The 22,137-nt window shown below is 41.7% G+C and overlaps 1 protein-coding gene across 1 annotated transcript in view; it reads left to right on the top strand.

Moving 5' to 3' along the window:
• skor2 (SKI family transcriptional corepressor 2) overlaps positions 1-14,515 on the top strand; it is an 83,246-nt gene extending 68,731 nt beyond the window's left edge. Inside the window, exons 3-5 of the mRNA XM_036936710.1 lie at positions 3,170-3,334; positions 12,222-12,281; positions 14,085-14,515. The gene's annotated coding sequence lies outside the window, so the exon portion shown is untranslated. The remainder of the gene's footprint in view (positions 1-3,169; positions 3,335-12,221; positions 12,282-14,084) is intronic.
• Positions 14,516-22,137: the final 7,622 nt, after the last annotated feature.

The raw sequence follows: 22,137 nt of genomic DNA, 5'->3' as shown, positions 1-22,137 counted from the left end.
GACTCATTCGCCTCTCACAGACCAGAAGTTTAGGGAATTTTAGAGACTCATTCTCCTCTCACAGAACATAGGTTTAGGGATTATTAGAGAGTCATTCTCCTCTCACAGACCATAGGTTTAGGGATTATTAGAGACTCATTCTCCTCTCACAGACCATAGGTTTAGGGATTATGAGAGACTCATTCGCCTCTCACAGACCAGAAGTTTAGGGAATTTTAGAGACTCATTCTCCTCTCACAGACCATAGGTTTAGGGATTATTAGAGACTCATTCTCCTCTCATAGACCATAGGTATAGGGATTATTAGAGACTCACTCTCCTTTCACAGACCATAGGTTTAGAGATTATTAGACAGTCATTCTCCTCTCACAGACCATAGGTTTAGGGATTATTAGAGACTCATTCTCCTCTCACAGACCATAGGTTTAAGGATTCATTCTCCTCTCACAGACTATAGGTTTATGGATTATTAGAGACTCATTCTCCTCTCACAGACCATAGGTTTGGGGATTATTAGAGACTCACTCTCCTCTCACAGACCATAGGTTTAGGGATTATTAGAGACTCATTCTCCTCTCACAGACCATAGGTATAGGGATTATTAGAGACTCACTCTGCTTTCACAGACCATAGGTTTAGGGATTATTAGAGACTCATTCTCCTCTCACAGACCATAGGTTTAGGGATTATTAGAGACTCATTCTCCTCTCACAGACCATAGGTTTAGGGATTATTAGAACAACATAAACAAATGGAATAGCCGATAGACTGTGGAATGGAAGTACGGCTGTTTCCAATGTTGTCCAGAATGTGTTGTAGAATTTGTTCAACAGGGAACCATTACAGTTCCACAATGTGTTCTACAAGACAATCAGCTCAACACAGGGTAGTTTACTATCTCCATTTCAACTATATCAAAACCCATATAATTGCCTTTTCCTTGGCAAAACCTTCCATTACAAGGATCACAGTTTATTGCCTTTTATATCTATCTCAGAAACATTCAGTATTTTATGACATCTATGGCAACATTTATATTATCTAGCCCATAATGATGTCCTCACATAATATAGAATATATTTTTTTTAATTACACAATACAAATTAAATGAGACCACCTTTGTCTGATTGCTAAACGTCTCCCTGGGCGATGGACGACGTGATTGGACGTTCTGATTCCAAAGACTCTCTGTCTAAAGGGGAGGGCTGTTTCTTGGGAGAAAAATTATCTATTTTTCCATTTATGTAATGCAAACTGCTTTGGCTTTGACTATTCCTGGTTAATTGACTGTCAAACGAGGCGGATATCCCGAGGCAATGTCTGCTGATTTGCTTGTCAAATGAGACAGAGAGAGCGGCGAGAGAGCGAAAGCAAACCATTTGAAATGAGGGAAGCGTTGGGAGGCTGAAGGAGGCAAGACATGAAATGACAAAAGAGTTAAAGAGAGAGAGTGAGAAATGGAGAGAAGGATATATTATATAGAGAGAGGGGGAGAGGGGTGGGTGGAGATTATATAAACGAATGTGCTGGATTGTTTCATTAAGCCGTTTGATTTGCCACATTGTCAGAATTCAGACATAAACACACAAGACATTTTCTGGTTCATAGATGAAGAAATCAGGCCATAATGGAAACGACACTAACATTGTAGAAGAGTGATAGAACAATATGGTTATCATGGTTACAGGACTACAGTAATACAAATCCACTGTTAACAAACGCAGCATGACTACAGACACTATAGACTGCAGACAGAACAATAGGTGTTATGGGAAGCATAAAAATGGCAATATTGTTTCACGTGAAATATATTTCTTGCACTTATTTTATTGAAGGTTTAATGCATTTAGCATTGAACAATTTGATTAATTAGTTATTTAAATCATCAAGGTGTGTTCAGTATTAATTCAATTTTACATGTTGATGTAATACTATTCAGCAATGCGTAATGCAAAACATTTTGATTGTCTTATTTGTCAAATTAATAGTGAGCATCATTATTCTGTTGTAATAGATATGAGCGATTGTTATAGAGATTTTAAATGTAGTTTCTAATTTCAATCAAAACCAAGGTGTTCTTAACGGAATGCAATGACCATTGAGATTGTATTTTATTTTGTTACAGTTATTCAGTGAAAGGGCTACAGGAAAGAGTGGTCTATAAAAAAGCTCTCTGGTTGTAGTCTGCTGGAAATATGCAGTTAGACTCACACCTATAGGCCAATGGTTGCATTGCAATCAGAGTACTACAGATTATTAGAGGGATTTTTTTTCACCTTTATTTAACCAGGTAGGCCAGTTGAGAACAAGTTCTCATTTACAACTGCGATCTGGCCAAGATAAAGGAAAGCAATGCGACACAAACAACAACACTGAGTTACACATGGAATAAACAAACGTACAGTCAATAACCTAATAGAACAATACATATACAGTGTGTGCAAATGTAGTAAGATTAGGGAGGTAAGGCAATAAATAGGCCATAGTGGTGAAATAATTACAATTTAACATTGGAGTGATAGATGTGCAGAAGATGTGCAAGTACAGATACTGGGGTGCAAAGGAGCAAAACAATAAATAACAATATGGGGATGAGGAAGTTGGGTGGGCTGTTTACAGATGGGCTGTGTACAGGTACAGTGTACTGCTCTGACAGCTGGTACTTAAAGTTAGAGAGGGAGATATAAGTCTCCAGCTTCAGTTATTTTTGCAATTTGTTCCAGTCATTGGCAGCAGAGAACTGAAAGGAGAGGCGGCATAAGGAGGAGTAGGCTTTGATTTATGACCAGTGAGATATACCTGCTGGAGCGAGTGCAATGGGTGGGTGCTGCTATGGTGACCAGTGAGCTGAGATGAGGCGGGGCTTTACCTAGCAAAGACTTATAGATGACCTGGAGCCAGTGGGTTTAGCGACGAATATGAAGCGAGGGCGAGCCAACGAGAGCATACAGGTTGCAGTGTTGGGTAGTATATGGGGCTTTGGTGACAAAACGGATGGCACTGTGATAGACTACATCCAATTTGCTGAGTAGAGTGTTGGAGGCTATTTTGTAAATGACATCGCCGTAGTCAAGGATCGGTAGGATAGTCAGTTTTACGAGGGTATGTTTGGATAATATAACTCGCTGTCTTATTGATTCAAAAATGTATTTTCTTTCATTTGTTCCAGGGGATCAAACTCAAGATGGAAGTTCCCCTGTTCCACTAAAGGAGGATGTTGAGAACATGGAGAAAGAGGAACTCCAGAAGGTTCTATTGGAACAGATCGATCTACGAAGACGACTAGAACAGGAGTTCCACGCTCTGAAGGGAAACTCCCCCTTCCCTGTGTTCCGTAGGTCTACCTCTCTGTCTCTAACCCTAACCCTAACCCTCACACCTTAACCCCTCATACCCTAACCCTAACCCTTCCATGTGTTCCATAAGGCTACCTCTCTGTATCTAAACCTAACCCTCACAGCCTAACCCCTCATACCCTAACTCTAAGCCTAACCCTTCCCTGTGTTCCGTAGGTCTACCTCTCTGTCTCTAAACCTAACCCCTCACACCCTAACCCTCACACCCTAACCCCTCACACTCTAACCCTGGTGGGAAGCTGCTATAGACCACCAAGGGACCACCAAGGGATCGTGAAATGCTTGATCATGTATGTGATATCAATAGAGAGGTATATTTTCTGCGTGATTTAAAATATTGACTGGCTTTCATCAGGCTGCCCACTCAAGAGACAGCTTCAAACTGTAACTAGTGTCTGCAACCTTGTTCGGGTTGTCAATCAACCTACCAGGGTAGTAACGCACAGGAATGAAATCATCAACATGTATATATAGGAGCCATATCAAGGAAAACCACAATTCTGAAGTCTGGGCCTAATATAGTGTATAAGGGCGGTCAGTCGACTTCTGGCTGGGCAGGGTGGAGATTATAACAGAACATGGCCAAGATGTTCAAATATTCATAAATGGCCAGCATGGTCAAATAATAATAATTACAGTAGTTGTCGAGGGTGCAACAAGTCAGCACCTCAGGAGTAAATGTCAGTTGGCTTTTCATAGCAGATCATTGAGAGTATCTCTACCACTCCTGCTGTCTCTAGAGAGTTGAAAACAGCAGGTCTGGGACAGGTAGCACATCCGGTGAACAGGTCAGAGTTCCATAGCCTCAAGCAGAACAGTTGAAACTGGAGCAGCAGCACGGCCAGGTGGACTGGGGACAGCAAGGAGTCATCGTGCCAGGTAGTCCTGAGGTATGGTCCTAGGGCTCAGGCCCCCAAGAGAGAGAAAGAAAGAAAGAGAATTAGAGAGAGCATATTTAAATTCACACAGGACACTGGAGAAATACTGCAGATATAACAGACTGACCCTAGCCCCCCGAGACATAAACTACTGCAGCATAAATACTGGAGGCTGAGACAGGAGGGGTCATGAGGGGTCAGGAGACACTATGGCCCCATCGGATGATACCCCCGGACAGGGCCAAACAGGCAGGATATACATCCGATTGGCAAATGTACTGCAAATTGAGAAATCATGTGACTAAACTGAATAAAAAGAGTAACTACACTATGAAACAAAGATAAATTAAATAAAGAATGATAGTAAAAAGATTTGGAGCACCTTAAATTACTTTTTGGGAAAAAAAGGCAAACTCAGCTCCATCATTCATTGAATCAGACGGATCATTCATCCCAAAACCCACTGATAATGAAAACTACTTTAATTACTTTCTAATTGGCAAGATTAGCATATTTAGGCATGACATGCCGGCAACAAACGCTGACACTACACATCCAAGTATATCTGCCAAAATTCTGAAAGACAAGAATTGTAATTTTGCCTACCTTAACAGAACACAGAGGGTGTCCTTTAATGGAAGCCTCTCAAACATAATCCAGGTAGAATCAGGAATTCTCCAGGGCAGCTGTCTAGGCCCCTTACTTTTTTCAATCTTGACTAATGACATGCCACTGGCTTTGAGTAAAGCCAGAGTGTCTATGTATGCAAATGACTTATCAGCTACCACAGCTACTGAAATGACTGCAACACTTAGCAAAGAGCTGCAGTTAGTTTCAAAATGGGTGGCAAGGAATAAATTCATCCTAAATATTTCAAAAACTAAAAGCATTGTATTTGGGACAAATCATTCACTAAAATCCTAAACTTCAACTAAATATTGTAATAATACGCATGTCAATCTCTCCTGGCTGAAAGTGAAGGAGAGATTGACTTCATCACTACTTTTATTTATGAGAGGTATTGACATGTTGAATGTACCGAGCTGTCTGTCTAAACTACTGGCACACAGCTCAGACACCCATGCATACCCCACAAGACATGCCACCAGAGGTCTCTTCACAGTCCCCAAGTCCAGAACAAACTCTGGGAGGTGCACAGTACTACATAGAGCCATGACTACATGAAACTCAAGTAACTCATGGCAGCACTGAAATTATATGTTAAAACCAGATAGAAAAACACCTTATGGAACAGCGGGGACTGTGAAGAGACACACACACAGGTACAGACACATGCATACACACACAATAACATATGCACTATACACACACGTACATGGATTTTGTGTTATAGATATGTGGTCATAGAGTAGATGTCTGAGGGCACACACTTAATGTTGTGAAATCTGTTATGAATGTCTTATGTTTTTAAAATGTATAACTGCCTTCATTTTTCTAGACCTCAGCAAAATGATCTGCGTTCAGATTATCCTGCCTTGGCAAATTGTGCTGTTAAGACACTGATGCCTCTTGCAACCACGTACCTATGTGAGAGTGGATTCTCGGCCCTCACTAGCATGAAAACTACACAGGCACAGACTGTGTGTAGAAAATGATTTAAGACTGAGACTCTCTCCAATACAACCTAACATTGCAAAGTTATGTGCATCCTTTCAAGCACACCCTTCTCATTAACCTGTGGTGAGTTATTCACAATTTTCGATGAACAAATAAGGTTTTATATGTAAGAAAGCTAAATAAAGAGCAAAATTATTTATTATTATTATTATTTGTGCGCTGGTCCTATAAGAGCTCTTTGTCACTTCCCACGAGCTGGGTTACATTTTTTATTTAACCTTTATTAAACTAGGCAAGTCAGTTAAGAACAAATTCTTATTTACAATGACAGCCTACTGGGGAACAGTGAGTTAACTGCCTTGTTCAGGGGCAGAATGACAGATTTTTACCTTGTCAGCTCAGGGATTCGATCTAGCAACCTTCCAGTTACTAGTCCAACACTCTAACCACTATGTTTCGTATAGTGTGTGTGTGGCAGGTTTACAATGATGACAAAAAACAACATTTGAGAGTGTGCTGACCCTGTTGCTAGAGGGGGTACAGCTGGAGGTTGAATGTTTGACGGGGTACAGCACTATAAACAGTTTGGGAACCAGTGCTCTCTTTCTCTTAACGAGAAATACTAAGCCAGCCAGTAATTTGTCTCCATCTTGTGGCTGTTTTAGACACCTGGAGTCTCCACTGGGACTTCTGAAATGGTTTAGGATAAAGCTACAGATCTATTGTATCTGTCATGATGATTATTATGTATTGTCGGGATTCCTGTAGAATGGTCTTTACCTTTGATTACTTTTGTGTGGTGTTGGTAAATATGGTGTAATGGAAATAATTCCTCATAGGCCTATGAGCCTGAATCTGTAGTCTAGGAGTTTACCAGTGGAACATTTTATCAATCACACGGTGCATCTGATTACCAGTCAGATCAAATCAAATGAAATTGTAATGGTCACATACATGTTTAGCAGATGTTATTACGGTATATCGAAATGCTTGCGTTCCTAGCTCGAACAGTGCAGTAATATCTAACTAAATGCTTGCATTCCTAGCTCCAACAGTAGAGTAATATCTAACTAAATGCTTGCGTTCCTATGTCTAACAGTGCAGTAGTATCTAACTAAAATGCTTGTGTTCCTAGCTCCAACAGTGCAGTAGTATCTAACTAAAATGCTTGCGGTCCTAGCTCCAACAGTGCAGTAGTATCTAACTAAAATGCTTGCGTTCCTAGCTCCAACAGTGCAGTAGTATCTAACTAAATGCTTACGTTCCTAGCTCCAACAGTGCAGTAATATCTAACTAAATGCTTGCGTTCCTAGCTCCAACAGTGCAGTAGTATCTAACTAAAATGCTTGCGTTCCTAGCTCCAAACAGTGCAGTAGTGTCTAACTAAATGCTTGCGTTCCTACCTCCAACAGTGCAGTAGTATCTAACTAAATGCTTGCGTTCCTAGCTCCAACAGTGCAGTAGTATCTAACAAAATGCTTGCGTTCCTAGCTCCAACAGTGCAGTAGTATCTAACTAAATGCTTGCGTTCCTAGCTCCAACAGTGCAGTAGTATCTAACTAAAATGCTTGTGTTCCTAGCTCCAACAGTGCAGTAGTATCTAACTAAAATGCTTGCGTTCCTAGCTCCAACAGTTCAGTAGTATCTAACTAAAATGCTTGTGTTCCTAGCTCCAACAGTGCAGTAGTATCTAACTAAAATGCTTGCGTTCCTAGCTCCAACAGTTCAGTAGTATCTAACTAAAATGCTTGCGTTCCTAGCTCCAACAGTGCAGTAGTATCTAACTAAATCTTGCGTTCCTAGGTCTAACAGTGCAGTAATATCTAAATAAATGCTTGCGTTCCTAGCTCCAACAGTGCAGTAGTATCTAACTAAAATGCTTGCCTTCATAGCTCCAACAGTGCAGTAGTATCTAACTAAATGCTTACGTTCCTAGCTCCAACAGTGCAGTAGTATCTAAATAAAATGCTTGCGTTCCTAGCTACAAACAGTGCAGTAGTGTCTAACTAAATGCTTGCGTTCCTAGCTCCAACAGTGCAGTAGTATCTAACTAAATACTTGCGTTCCTAGCTCCAACAGTGCAGTAGTATCTAACTAAAATGCTTGTGTTCCTAGCTCCAACAGTGCAGTAGTATCTAACTAAATGCTTGCGTTCCTAGCTCCAACAGTGCAGTAATATCTAACTAAATGCTTGCGTTCCTAGCTCCAACAGTGCAGTAGTATCTAACTAAAATGCTTGTGTTCCTAGCTCCAACAGTGCAGTAGTATCTAACTAAAATGCTTGTGTTCCTAGCTCCAACAGTGCAGTAGTATCTAACTAAATGCTTGCGTTCCTAGCTCCAACAGTGCAGTAATATCTAACTAAATGCTTGCGTTCCTAGCTCCAACAGTGCAGTAGTATCTAACTAAAATGCTTGTGTTCCTGGCTCCAACAGTGCAGTAGTATCTAACTAAATGCTTGTGTTCCTGGCTCCAACAGTGCAGTAGTATCTAACTAAATGCTTGTGTTCCTAGCTCCAACAGTGCAGTAATATCTAACTAAAATGCTTGTGTTCCTGGCTCCAACAGTGCAGTAGTATCTAACTAAAATGCTTGTGTTCCTGGCTCCAACAGTGCAGTAGTATCTCACAATAATACACACAAATCTAAAAGTAAATGGACGGATTAAGAAAATAAATATTAGGACCAGCAATGTCGGAGTGGAATTGACAAAAATAAAGTAGAATAGAATACAGTAATTTAAATCAAACTTTATTTGTCGAATACAGGAAGTGTAGACTTTACCGTGAAATGCTGCAACCAACAGTGCAGTTCAAGAAGAAGAAAATATTTACCAAGTAGACTAAAATAAAAAGTAATAATAAAAAGTAACACAATTAGAATACCCATAACGAGTCTATATACAGGGAGCACCGGTACCGAGTCAGTGTGTAGAGGTACAGGCTAGTTGAGGTAATCTGTACATGTAGGTGGGGGCGAAGTAACTATGCATAGGCAGCAAACAAACAGCGAGTAGCAGCAGTATACAAGAAGGGGGGTGTCAATGTAAATTGTCCGTCGGCGATAATAATGAATTGTTCAGCAGTCTAATGGCTTGGGGGTTAAAGCTGTTGAGGAGCATTTTGGTCCTAGACGTGGCACTCCGGTACCACTTGCCGAGCGGTAGCAGAGAAAACAGTCTATAACTTGGGTGACTGGAGTCTCTGACAATTTTATGGGCTTTCCTCTGACACCGCCTACTATATAGATCCCGGATGGCAGGAAGCTTGGCCCAAGTGACATACTGGGCCGTACGCACTACCCTCTGTAGCGCCTTACGGTCAGTTGCCGAGCTGTTGCCATACCAGGAGGTGATGCAACCGGTCAGGATGCTATCGATGGTGCAGCTGTAGAACCTTTTGAGGATCTGGGGGCCCATGCCAAATCTTTTCGGTCTCCTGAGGGGGATAAGGTTTTGTCATGCCCTCTTCATGACTGTCTTGGTATGTTTGGACCATGATAGTTGGTTATGTGGACACCAAGGAACTTAAAACTCTCGACCCGCTCCACTACAGCCCCGTCGATGTTAATGGGGGACTGTTCGGCCTGCCTTTTCCTGTAGTCCACGATCAGCTCCTTTGTCTTGCTCACATTGAGGGAGAGGTTGTTGTGCTGGCACCACATTGCCAGTTCTCTGACCTCTTCCCTATAGGCTGTCTCAAAGTTGTCGGTGATCAGGCCTACCACTGTTGTGTCGTCAGCAAACTTAATGACGGTGTTGGAGTCGTGTTTGGACAAGCAGTCATGGGTGAACATGTAATACAGGAGAGGACTAAGCACGCACCCCTGAGGGGCCCCAGTGTTGAGGATCAGAATGGCAGACGTGTTGTTGCCTACCCTTACCACCTGGGGGCGGCCCGTCAGGAAGTCCAGGATCCAGTTGCCGAGGGAGGTGTTTAATCCCAAAGTCCTTAGCTTTGTGATGAGCTTAGTGGGCAGTATGGTGTTGAACGTTAAACTGTAGTCAGTGAACAGCATTCTCACATAGGTGTTCCTTTTGTCCAGATTCGAAAGGGCGGTGTGGAGTGCGAATGAGATTGCGTCATCTGTGGATCTGTTGGGGGGGTATGCGAATTGGAGTGGGTCTAGGGTGTCCGGGAGGATGCTGTTGATGTGAGCCATGACCAGCCTTTCAAAGCACTTCATGGCTACCGACGTGAGTGCTACGTGTCAGTAGTCATTTAGGCAGGTTACCTTAGTGTTCTTGGGTACAGGGACTATGGTTGTCCGTTTGAAACATGTAGGTATTACAGACTCGGTCAGGGAGGTTGAAAATGTCAGTGAAGACACTTGACTGTTGGTCCCCGCATGCTTTGAGTACATACCCTGGTAATCTGTCTGGCCCAGCTTCTTTGTGAATGTTGACCTGTTTAAAGGTTTTGTTCACATCGGCTACCGAAAGCGTTATCACACACCAGAACAGCTGGTGCTCTTGTGCATGCTTCAGTGTTGCTTGCCTCGAAGCGAGCATAAAAAGGTATTTAGCTCATCTGGTAAGCTCGCATCACTGGGCAGCTCGCGTCTGGGTTTCCCTTTGTAGTCTGTAATAGTTTTCAAGCCCTGCCACATCAGACGAGCGTCAAAGCCGGTGTAGTAGGATTCCATCTTAATCCGGGATTAGCGGGATTTCTTATAAGCGTCTGGATTAGTCTCCCGCTCCTTGAAAGCGGCAGCTCTAGCCTTTAGCTCGATGTGGATGTTGCCTGTAATCTTTGGCTTTTGGTTGGGATATGTACGTACAGTCACTGTGGGGACGACGTCATCGATGCACTTATTGATGAAGCTGATGACTGAGGTGGTGTATTCCTCAATGCCATTGGATGAATTTCGGAACATATTCCAGTCTGTGCTAGCAAAACAGTCCTGTAGTGTAGCATCCGCATCATCTGACCACTTCCGTATTGAGTGAGTCACTGGTACGTCCTGCTTTAGTTTTTGCTTGTAAGCTGGAATCAGGAGGGTAGAATTGTGGTCAGATTTGACAAATGCAGGGTGGGGGACAGCTTTGTATGCATCTCTGTGTGTGGAGTAAAGGTGGTCTAGGATTTTTTTCCCCTGGTTGCACATGTGACATGCTGGTAAAAATGTGGTGAAACTGATTTAAGTTTGCCTGCATTAATGTCCCCGGCCACTAGGAGCGCCGCTTCTGGGTGAAAATTTTCTTCTTAGCTTATGGCCTTATAGAGTTGGTTGAGAGCGGTCTTAGTACCAGCTTCGCTTTGTGGTGGTAAATAGACGGCTACGAATAATACAGATGAGAACTCTCTCGGTAGTAAGTGTGGTCGACAGCTTATCATAAGGTACTCTACCTCAGGCAAGCAATACATCGAGACTTCTTTAATATTAGACATCACGTACCAGCTGTTATTAACAAAAAAGAACAGCATATTACATGAGTAAAGCAGCATGTAAACATTATTAAAGTGGCTAGTGTTCCATTATTAAAGACTACCTTATTGCTGTACCCCACACATACAATTATCCATAGGATCCTCAGTTGAGCAGTGAATTTCAAACACAGATTTAACCACAAAGACCAGGGAGGTTGTGCAATGCCTCACAAAGAAGGGCTATTGAAAGATGTGTAAAACAACGTTCTAAAGGCACTGTAGCCGTGTTAGATGTAGCCGTGTTAGATGTAGCCGTGTTAGATGTAGCCGTGTTAGATGTAGCCGTGTTACATGTAGCCGTGTTAGATGTAGCCGTGTTAGATGTAGCCGTGTTAGATGTAGCCGTGTTAGATGTAGCCGTTAGATGTAGCCGTGTTAGATGTAGCCGTGTTAGATGTAGCCGTGTTAGATATGCTATAGCCGTGAAGCGGTGATACAGCCAGACAGGATGCTCTCAATTGTCATCTGTATAAGGGGTTTAGATGCCAAGCCAAATTACTTCAGCCACCTGAGGTTGAAGAGGCGCTGTTGCACTTTCACCACACTGTCTATGTGGGTGGACCATTTCAGTTTGTCAGCGATGTGTACGCCGAGGAACTTGAAGCTTTCCACCTTCTCCACTTTGGTCCCGTCAATGTGGATAGGGGGGTGCTTCCTCTGCTGTTTCCTAAAGTACACGATCATCTCCTTTGTTTTGTTGCCATTGAGTAAGAGGTTATTTTCCTGGCACCACACTCCCAGAGCTCTCACCTCCTCCATGTAGGCTGTCTCGTCATTGTTGGTAATCAAGCCCACCACTGTTGTGTTGTCTGCAAACTTGATGATTGAGATGATGATTGAGGGCCCCAGCGAAGTGGAGGTGTTGTTTCCTACCTTCAACACCTGGGGGCGGCCCAGGACTCATTTTCTACAAATGTATGTTTTTAAGAAATGTAACTACACTGGAATAATGTATGTTTTTACTCTGTCTTGTTCTTCAGATTCCATCCAGAAACAACATCTGGAAAGAAAAGATCACGTCACATCTTAACAGCTAAATGGTAAATAACATATTGATGGTTTCTGTAAGTGTTTTGTAAAGGCATTGAGGAAGATTGTTTTGGAGGAGATTAAAAACAGCAGATAACTAATACACGTTTGATTTATTAAAAATGATTAAATTAATGATATTGTTTATGGAAGTACATGGTGTTGGAAGTTTGCTAGCATGTTGCAAATGTTTGAAAGGTTATACACAGCATTCGGAAAGTATTCAGACACCTTTACTTTTTCCCACATTTTGTTATGTTACAGCCTTATTCTAAAATGTATTAAATTGTTGTTTTTTTCTCATCAATCTACACACAATACCCCATAATGACAAAGCAAAAACAGGAATTTAGAAATCACAGAAATAACAAAAATCACATTTATACAAGTATTCAGACCTTTTACTCAGTACTTTGTTGAAGCACCTTTGGCAGGGATTACAGCCTCGAGTCTTCTTGCTTGACACACCTGTATTTGGGGAGTTCCTCCCATTCCATCTCTGTAGATCCCCTGTCAGGTTGGATGGGGAGCGATGCTGCACAGCTATTTTTGGGTCCCTCCAGAGCTGTTCGATCGGGTTCAAGTCTGTGCTCTGGCTGGGCCACTCAAGGACATTCAGAGACGAAGCCACTCCTGCATTGTCTTGGCTGTGGGCTTAGGGTCATTGTCCTGTGGGAAGGTGAACTTTCGCCCAAGTCTGAGGTCATGAGCGCTCTGGAGCAGGTTTTCACCAAGGATCTCTCTGTACTTTGCTCTGTTCATCTTTGCCCTGATCCTGACTAGGCTGCCAGTCTCGCTGCTGAAAAAAATCCCCACAGCTTGATGCTGTCACCACCATGCTTCACCGTTGGGATGGTACCAGGTTTCCTTAAGACCTGACGCTTGGCATTAAGGCCAAAGAGTTCAATTGTAACGACCGTTGGTGTTAGAAGGTGAGGACCAAGATGCAGCGTGGTAAGTGTTCGTCATAATTATTTAATGAACACAGAAAACAAGCGAATAAAGGAAAACCGAAACAGTATGGTGAAAACACTGAAATGGAAAATAACCACCCACAAACAAGAGTGGGAAAACAGGCTACCTATGGTTCTCAATCAGAGACAACGATTGACAGCTGCCTCTGATTGGGAACCATACCAGGTCAAAAGCAGAAATACAAAACATAGACGGCCTAGGAACAGTGGGTCAGGGGCAGAACAACAGCTCAGGGATTTGAACTTGCAACCTGTCGGCTGCTAGTCCAACGCTTGAACCACTAGGCTACCCTGCCGCCCCAGAAATGTGTTGGCATTCTTCCCCAGATCTGTGCCTCGACACAATCCTGTCTCCGAGCTCTACGGACATTTCCTTTGACCTCATGGGTTGGTTTTTGCTCTGACATGCACTGTGAACTTTTGGATCTTAAATAGACATGTGTGTGCCTTTTCAAATAATGTCCAATCAATTGAATTTGACCACATGTGGACTCTAAACATGTAGAAACATCTCAAGGATGATCAATGGAAACAGGATGCACCTGAGCTCAATTTCGAGTCTAATAGCAAAGGAACTGAATACTTATGTAAATAAGGTATTTCGTTTTTACAAATTTGAATATATTTATAAAAACCTGTTTTCATTTTGTTACAATTGTGTATAGTGTGTAGATTGATGAGGAAAACAAATGATTTAATCCATTTAGAATAAGGCTGTAACGTAAATTAAAATGTGGAGAAAGCCAAGGAGTCTGAATACTTTTCGAATTCACTGTATACTACTATAGTAAACATGATACACGTGGTATAATATGATAGTAATGAGGTCATACTTTCCAGGGAACGTGGAAGACATTCCTGAAAATCTGAAGGAGAAACTAAGATCCTATGAACCTCTGGAGTAAAATAACCTGAAACAGGACTAAAACAGATACGTGACCTTGTCCCCGAGCCAATCCATGACCATTAACCTTGGACAGATAACACTGGACAGTCTCTGATATGAAGTATCACAGAGCATAATCATGGAGCATCGATGAAACGGAGACAGACTTTGTCCATCCAGGTCTAACCTGAGACAACAGTGAAATACTACTGTGTTGCATATATTATTGTTCTAAACTAACCCAGTCATCCATGGAGATCTACCTTGGTGTTCCAATACAACATGATTGAACTCTTAACTGGTAATGTACATTGAAACCACATGGGTTTGTTTCGCTCTCTCAAATCAGACTACTGTGCATTACTGACTACATTACTGACTACATCACTGACAACATCACTGACAACATCACTGACTACATCACTGACAACATCACTGACTACATCACTGACAACATTACTGACTATGATCCTGATCATGACAACATCACTGACTACATCACTGACTACATTACTGACAACATCACTGACTACATCACTGACTACATTACTGACTACATCACTGACTACATCACTGACTACATTACTGACTACATCACTGACTACATTACTGACAACATCACTGACAACATCACTGACTACATCACTGACTACATTACTGACAACATCACTGACAACATCACTGACTACATCACTGACAACATTACTGACTATGATCCTGATCATGACAACATCACTGACTACATTACTGACAACATCACTGACTACATCACTGACTACATTACTGACTACATTACTGACTACATCACTGACTACATCACTGACAACATCACTGACAATATCACTGACTACATTACTGACTACATCACTGACTACATTACTGACAACATCACTGACTACATCACTGACTACATTACTGACTACATCACTGACTACATCACTGACTACATTACTGACTATGATCCTGATCATGACAACATGTCACATGTCAAAGGAGGAAGACAGATGCATCAAAAGAGAACATTAAAAACTCATCCTAATTTGATTTATTTTAATTGACTTGAATTTATTCAGGGTAGCCCAATTGAGACCAGGGTCTCAGTCCCAATGGTGCTCTGAGTACAAACATGTTCTCAAAGACAGGAAGAACAATTAACATTACAAATAGAACAAGAAGAATACAAATAACCACAAGGCACCTTCCTTGTTCAGAAGATATAATGGGCGAATTGTCATTAACACAAAATCATTTATATTATTATTATTACAAACGGTTAATGCAGATGTATTTAAATATATGTTCTTGTAGTTTCTCTACTATTTATGTTCATAAATAAAAGTCTATACAATAATTAATACTGTGACTTTTTTCTATTGATTTTTTTTGTTGATTTCAATACTTTTACTTTGGTGAGAGGATAGACTTTTTAGTTTTGACTGTTCCATCAGTAAGAGAGGTCTATGACTGTTCCATCAGTAAGAGAGGTCTATGACTGTTCCATCAGTAAGAAATGAGGATGCATTATATTCAATGAAGCAGTCGGAATCCTTGGTAAAAGTAGAAATTCATTATTTGGTCAATTGTCTTAAGTGACGGAGGAAGGATGGATTTTAAAAATGATGTATTTAAAAAATGTGGATAGCCAAAGATTGTCTATCATATTAACAAGATCGACATGTGACCGCTCTAACAATGGAAAAGCGTGTCCTTTAAAGATGAAAGGCAGATGGGAGGGGGCAGACAGTGTGTGAACAACTGGCCATAGAGATAGATAGAGGACCCATCTTTCTATTCTGTGCCTTTATGGTGTCTGTGACAGCATTGCCAGCGCCATTGAGGCCATCTCCATTTTAAAGTAGTCCATTTTCTTCTTCAGCTGATTGCTCCCAATTCATAGGAATCCCCACCCAGTTTACTTTAAAATGGCGGAAGCCCTCAATGGCAATGTCCATGATAAAATGGGTTATATGCCATTGTCTCGTATCTTGTAAAGGGTAATGGGATAGATCTGGCTACAATGGGCTGCCATAACATTCTAAAATATTACCCAGGTGACATCTAATGAACCCCATTTCTGCTTCAAAACTGTCTGAATTAATGTAAAACAATAAATGTTAACAATGTTGTAATTTTGGTGAGGAAGTGTTAGTCACCCCATTTTACATCTAGCTAAGGATTATTGTGCTGAGGTACACTACCGTTCAAACGTTTGGGGTCACTTAGAAATGTCATTGTAATTGAAAGAAAAGCACATTTTTTGTCCATTAAAATAACATCAAATTGATCAGAAATACAGTGTAGACATTGATAATGTTGTAAATGACTATTGTAGCTGGAAACGTCAGATGTTATTATGGAATATCTACATAGGCATACAAAGGCCCATTATCAGAAACCATCACTCCTGTGTTCCAATGACACATTGTGTTAGCTAATCCAAGTGTATCATTTTAAAAGGCTAAGTGATCATTAGAAAGCCCTTTTACAATTATGTTAGCACAGCTGACAACTGTTGTTCTCATTAAAGAAGCAATACAACTTCTTTAGACTAGTTGAGTATCTGGAGCATCAGCATTTGTGGCTTCAATTACAGGCTCAAAATGGACAGAAAGAAAGTACTTTCTTCTGAAACTCGTCAGTCTATTCTTGTTCTGAAAAATGAAGACTATTCCATGTGAGAAATTGCCAAGAAACTGAAGATCACGTACAAAGCTGTGTACTACTTCCTTCACTGAACTGCGCAAACTGTCTCTAACCAGAATAGAAAGAGGAGTGGGAGGCTCCGGTGCACAACTGAGCAAGAGGACAAGTACATTAGTGTGTTTAGTTTGAGAAACAGATGCCTCACAAGTCCTCAACTGGCAGCTTCATTAAATAGTACCCGCAAAATACCCGTCTCAATGTCAATAGTGAAGAGGCGACTCCGGGATGCTGGCCTTCTAGGCAGAGTTGCAAAGAAAAAGCCATATCTTAGACTGGCCAATAAAAAGAAAAGATTAAGATGGGCAAAAGAACACAGACACTGGACAGAGGAACTCTGCCTAGAAGGCCAGCATCCCGGAGTCGCCTCTTCACTGTCGGAAAGTCGTCGCTCTAGAAAGATGCTTGAGTTTCCAACTTGGAATTAGGATCACATTCAAAATGTTTTTTTTCTCCCAGTTGGAGCTCTTTTTTTGGGGGGGGGGTCCCAGGAGTTCCCAGTTGTCTTGAACACGGCATAGGTCATAAAAGTTATGACGTTAGATACCTACCCAGTTAGGTGTTTATTTCTGTCGGCGCAATGCATGGAGAAGCCCGGTGGCTGTACCGATTCCGACAACATATCCAGAGAGAGCCATGTTTCAGTGAAACAGAGAATGTTCCAATGTCTGATGTCTCTCTGGAAGGCAACCCTTGCTCGGATTTCATCTACTTTGTTGTCAAGAGACTGGACATTGGCGAGTAGTGTGCTAGGGAGCGGTGGGCGATGTGCACGTCTACGGAACATGACCAGGAGGCTGCCCCATCTGCCCCGCCGTTGTCTTGGGTCGGCTTCTGGGATTAGATCCATTGTCCTGGGTGGTGGTCCAAACAGAGGATCCGCTTTGGGAAAGTCGTATTCCTGGTCGTAATATTGGTAAGTTGACGTTGCTCTGATATCCAATAGTTCTTCCCGGCTGTATGTAATAAGACGTAATATTTTCTGGGGTAACAATGTAAGAAATAATACATTCAAAAAACGAAATACTGCATAGTTTCCTGAGGACTCGAAGTGAGACGACCATCTCTGTCGGTGCCATAGTTATATAACAGAAAGGTTGACTTCTTATTTTAAAAGGCCTTGAGTAAAATAACTAGTAAGATAGCTAACTATGTAAGGTTAGGATTTGAAACCATCCAGTCCTATGATTAAACTAGGCGTTATTTGTTTCTGGCAACAACGTTACCTGATATTACAGTTAATTGTATTTATTTTTCTAGATCAAGAATATCTGTTCTTTAATCTGCCAACACATTTGAACATACAGTATAACCCCAATCAAAGTAAGAAAGGATAACTACTTTTTTGGTACATTTACCCAATATATATTTCTCAATATTGTAATATTGTAATAACATGATGTTGTATGGGAAACCTGCCTTTATCTATGTACGTGGGTGAGTGTACCAATGTGTACATCTCCTGCCAATGCGACACCCCCAGGCGCGTTCCCCGATTGGAGAAGGTTCTGGAAGAGGTGACCCGTTACCCCCTTACTACATGGAGGAGATGGACTCTATCTTTGACCAATCACAGGAGTGTCACACCCTGATCTGTTTCACCTGTCTTTCCCATTATCCCCAGTGTATTAGTACCTGTGTTCTCTGTTTGTCTGTCGCCAGTTTGTTTTGTTCGTCAAGCCTATCAGCGGTTTTCCCTTGCTCCTGTCATTTTCTAGTTCCTGTTTTCTAGTATTCCTGGTTTTGACCAATCTGCCTGCCCTGAGCCTGCTTGCCGTTCTGTACCTTGTCACACCACCCTAGATTACTGCCCTGAGCCTGCCTGCCATTCTGTACCTTATGGACTCTGATCTGGATTACTGACCTCTGCCTGCACTTGACTTGTCGTTTGCCTGCCCCCGTTCTATTAATACACTTTTGTTACTTCGACACTGTCTGCATCTGGGTCTTCTCCTGAAACATGATAAGGAGGAGGAGAGTATCACCAACAATGAGGTAGGCTACACCTGCAGTCACTGATAATTTTTGTCATGCCCTGATCTCTCATCCCCCCTCTCTCTCCTTCACTCCTCCATTTCTCCTTCTCTCTCCCAATGTGAAGGCTGTTTATACTGAGTTCCACAAAACTCTCAAATAAAATGTTATTAGTCATATGCCCCGAATATAACAGGTGTAGACCTTACAGTGAAATGGTTACTTAAATGCTTACCCTAACCAAAAATGCAGTTAAAAAAAAATATCTGTATATATATACAGTGCCTTGCGAAAGTATTTGGCCCCCTTGAACTTTGCGACCTTTTGCCACATTTCAGGCTTCAAACATAAAGATATGAAACTGTATTTTTTTGTGAAGAATCAACAACAAGTGGGACACAATCATGAAGTGGAACGATCAATCAAAAACTGAAAAATTGGGCGTGCAAAATTATTCAGCCCCCTTAAGTTAATACTTTGTAGCGCCACCTTTTGCTGCGATTACAGCTGTAAGTCGCTTGGGGTATGTCTCTATCAGTTTTGCACATCGAGAGACTGACATTTTTTCCCATTCCTCCTTGCAAAACAGCTCGAGCTCAGTGAGGTTGGATGGAGAGCATTTGTGAACAGCAGTTTTCAGTTCTTTCCACAGATTCTCGATTGGATTCAGGTCTGGACTTTGACTTGGCCATTCTAACACCTGGATATGTTTATTTTTTATGTTTTGGATCATTGTCTTGTTGGAAGACAAATCTCCGTCCCAGTCTCAGGTCTTTTGCAGACTCCATCAGGTTTTCTTCCAGAATGGTCCTGTATTTGGCTCCATCCATCTTCCCATCAATTTTAACCATCTTCCCTGTCCCTGCTGAAGAAAAGCAGGCCCAAACCATGATGCTGCCACCACCATGTTTGACAGTGGGGATGGTGTGTTCAGCTGTGTTGCTTTTACGCCAAACATAACGTTTTGCATTGCTGCCAAAAAGTTCAATTTTGGTTTCATCTGACCAGAGCACCTTCTTCCACATGTTTGGTGTGTCTCCCAGGTGGCTTGTGGCAAACTTTAAACAACACTTTTTATGGATATCTTTAAGAAATGGCTTTCTTCTTGCCACTCTTCCATAAAGGCCAGATTGGTGCAATATACGACTGATTGTTGTCCTATGGACAGAGTCTCCCACCTCAGCTGTAGATCTCTGCAGTTCATCCAGAGTGATCATGGGCCTCTTGGCTGCATCTCTGATCAGTCTTCTCCTTGTATGAGCTGAACGTTTAGAGGGACGGCCAGGTCTTGGTAGATTTGCAGTGGTCTGATACTCCTTCCATTTCAATATTATCGCTTGCACAGTGCTCCTTGGGATGTTTAAAGCTTGGGAAATCTTTTTGTATCCAAATCCGGCTTTAAACTTCTTCACAACAGTATCTCGGACCTGCCTGGTGCGTTCCTTGTTCTTCATGATGCTCTCTGCGCTTTTAACGGACCTCTGAGACTATCACAGTGCAGGTGCATTTATACGGAGACTTGATTACACACAGGTGGATTGTATTTATCATCATTAGTCATTTAGGTCAACATTGGATCATTCAGAGATCCTCACTGAACTTCTGGAGAGAGTTTGCTGCACTGAAAGTAAAGGGGCTGAATAATTTTGCACGCCCAATTTTTCAGTTTTTGATTTGTTAAGTTTGAAATATCCAATAAATGTCGTTCCACTTCATGATTGTGTCCCACTTGTTGTTGATTCTTCACAAAAAAATGGAGTTTTATATCTTTATGTTTGAAGCCTGAAATGTGGCAAAAGTTCGCAAAGTTCAAGTGGGCCGAATACTTTCGCAAGGCACTGTATATCAGTTGAAGTTGGAAGTTTGCATACACCTTAGCCAAATACATTTAAACTAAGTTTTTCACAATTTCTGACATTTAATCCTAGTAAAAAATCCCTGTCTTAGGTCGGTTAGGATCACCACTTTATTTTAAGAATGTGAAATGTCAGAATAATAGTAGAGAGAATGATTTTCAGCTTTTATTTCTTTCATCACATTCCCAGTGGGTCAGAAGTTTACACTCAATTAGTATTTGGTAGCATTGCCTTTAAATTGTTTAACTTGGGTCAAACGTTTCAGGTAGCCTTCCACAAGCTTCCCACAATAAGTTGGTTGAATTTTGGCCCATTCCTCCTGACAGAGCTGGTGTAACTGAGTCAGGTTTGTAGGCTCCTTGCTCGCACACGCCTTTTCAGTTCTGCCCACACATTTTCTATAGGATTGAGGTCGGGGCTCTGTGATGGTCACTCCAACACCTTGACTTCGTTGTCCTTAAGCCATTTTGCTACAACTTTGGAAGTATGCTTGGGGTCATTGTCCATTTGGAAGACCCATTTGTGACCAAGCTTTAACTTCCTGACTGATATGTTGAGATTTTTCTTCAATATATCCACATAATTTTCCCACTTTATGATGCCATCTATTTTGTGAAGTGCACCAGTCCCTCCTGCAGCAAAGCACCCCCACAACATGATGCTGCCATCCCCGTGCTTCACGGTTGGGATGGTGTCTTCGGCTTGCAAGCCTCCCCGTTTTCCCTCCAAACATAACGATGGTCATTATGGTCAAACAGTTCTATTTTTGTTTCATCAGACCAGAGGACATTTCTCCAAAAAGTATGATCTTTGTCCCCATCTGCAGTTACAAACTGTAGTCTGGCTTCTTTTATGGTGGTTTTGGAGCAGTGGCTTCTTCCTTGCTGAGTGGCCTTTCAGGTTATGTCGATCTAGGACTCGTTTTACTGTGGATATAGATACTTTTGTACCTGTTTCCTCCAGTATCTTCACAAGGTCCTTTGCTGTTGTTCTGGGATTGATTTGCACTTTTCGCACCAAAGTACGTTAATCTCTAGGAGGCAGAACACGTCTCCTTCCTGAGCAGTATGACGGCTTGCGTGGTCCCATGGTGTTTATACTTGTGTACTTTTGTTTGTACAGATGAACGTGGTACCTTCAGGCGTTTGGAAATTGCTCCTAAGGATGAACAAGACTTGTGGAGGTCTATTGTTTTTTCTGAGGTCTTGGCTGATTTCTTATGATTTTCCCATGATGTCAAGCAAAGAGGCACTAAGTTTGAAGGTTGGCCTTGAAATACATCCACAGGTACACCTCAAATTCAAATCAAATCAAATGTATTTATATAACCCTTCTTACATCAGCTGATATCTCAAAGTGCTGTACAGAAACCCAGCCTAAAACCCCAAACATCAAGCAATGCAGGTGTAGAAGCACGGTGGCTAGGAAAAACTCCCTAGAAAGGCCAAAACCTAGGAAGAAACCTAGAGAGGAACCA

The sequence above is a fragment of the Oncorhynchus mykiss genome, chromosome 12 (genome assembly GCF_013265735.2).
Source record: "Oncorhynchus mykiss isolate Arlee chromosome 12, USDA_OmykA_1.1, whole genome shotgun sequence".
Lineage (NCBI taxonomy): Eukaryota > Metazoa > Chordata > Actinopteri > Salmoniformes > Salmonidae > Oncorhynchus > Oncorhynchus mykiss.
Note: the sequence above shows the minus strand (reverse complement) of the source record. Positions and strands in the feature narration are given on the sequence as shown.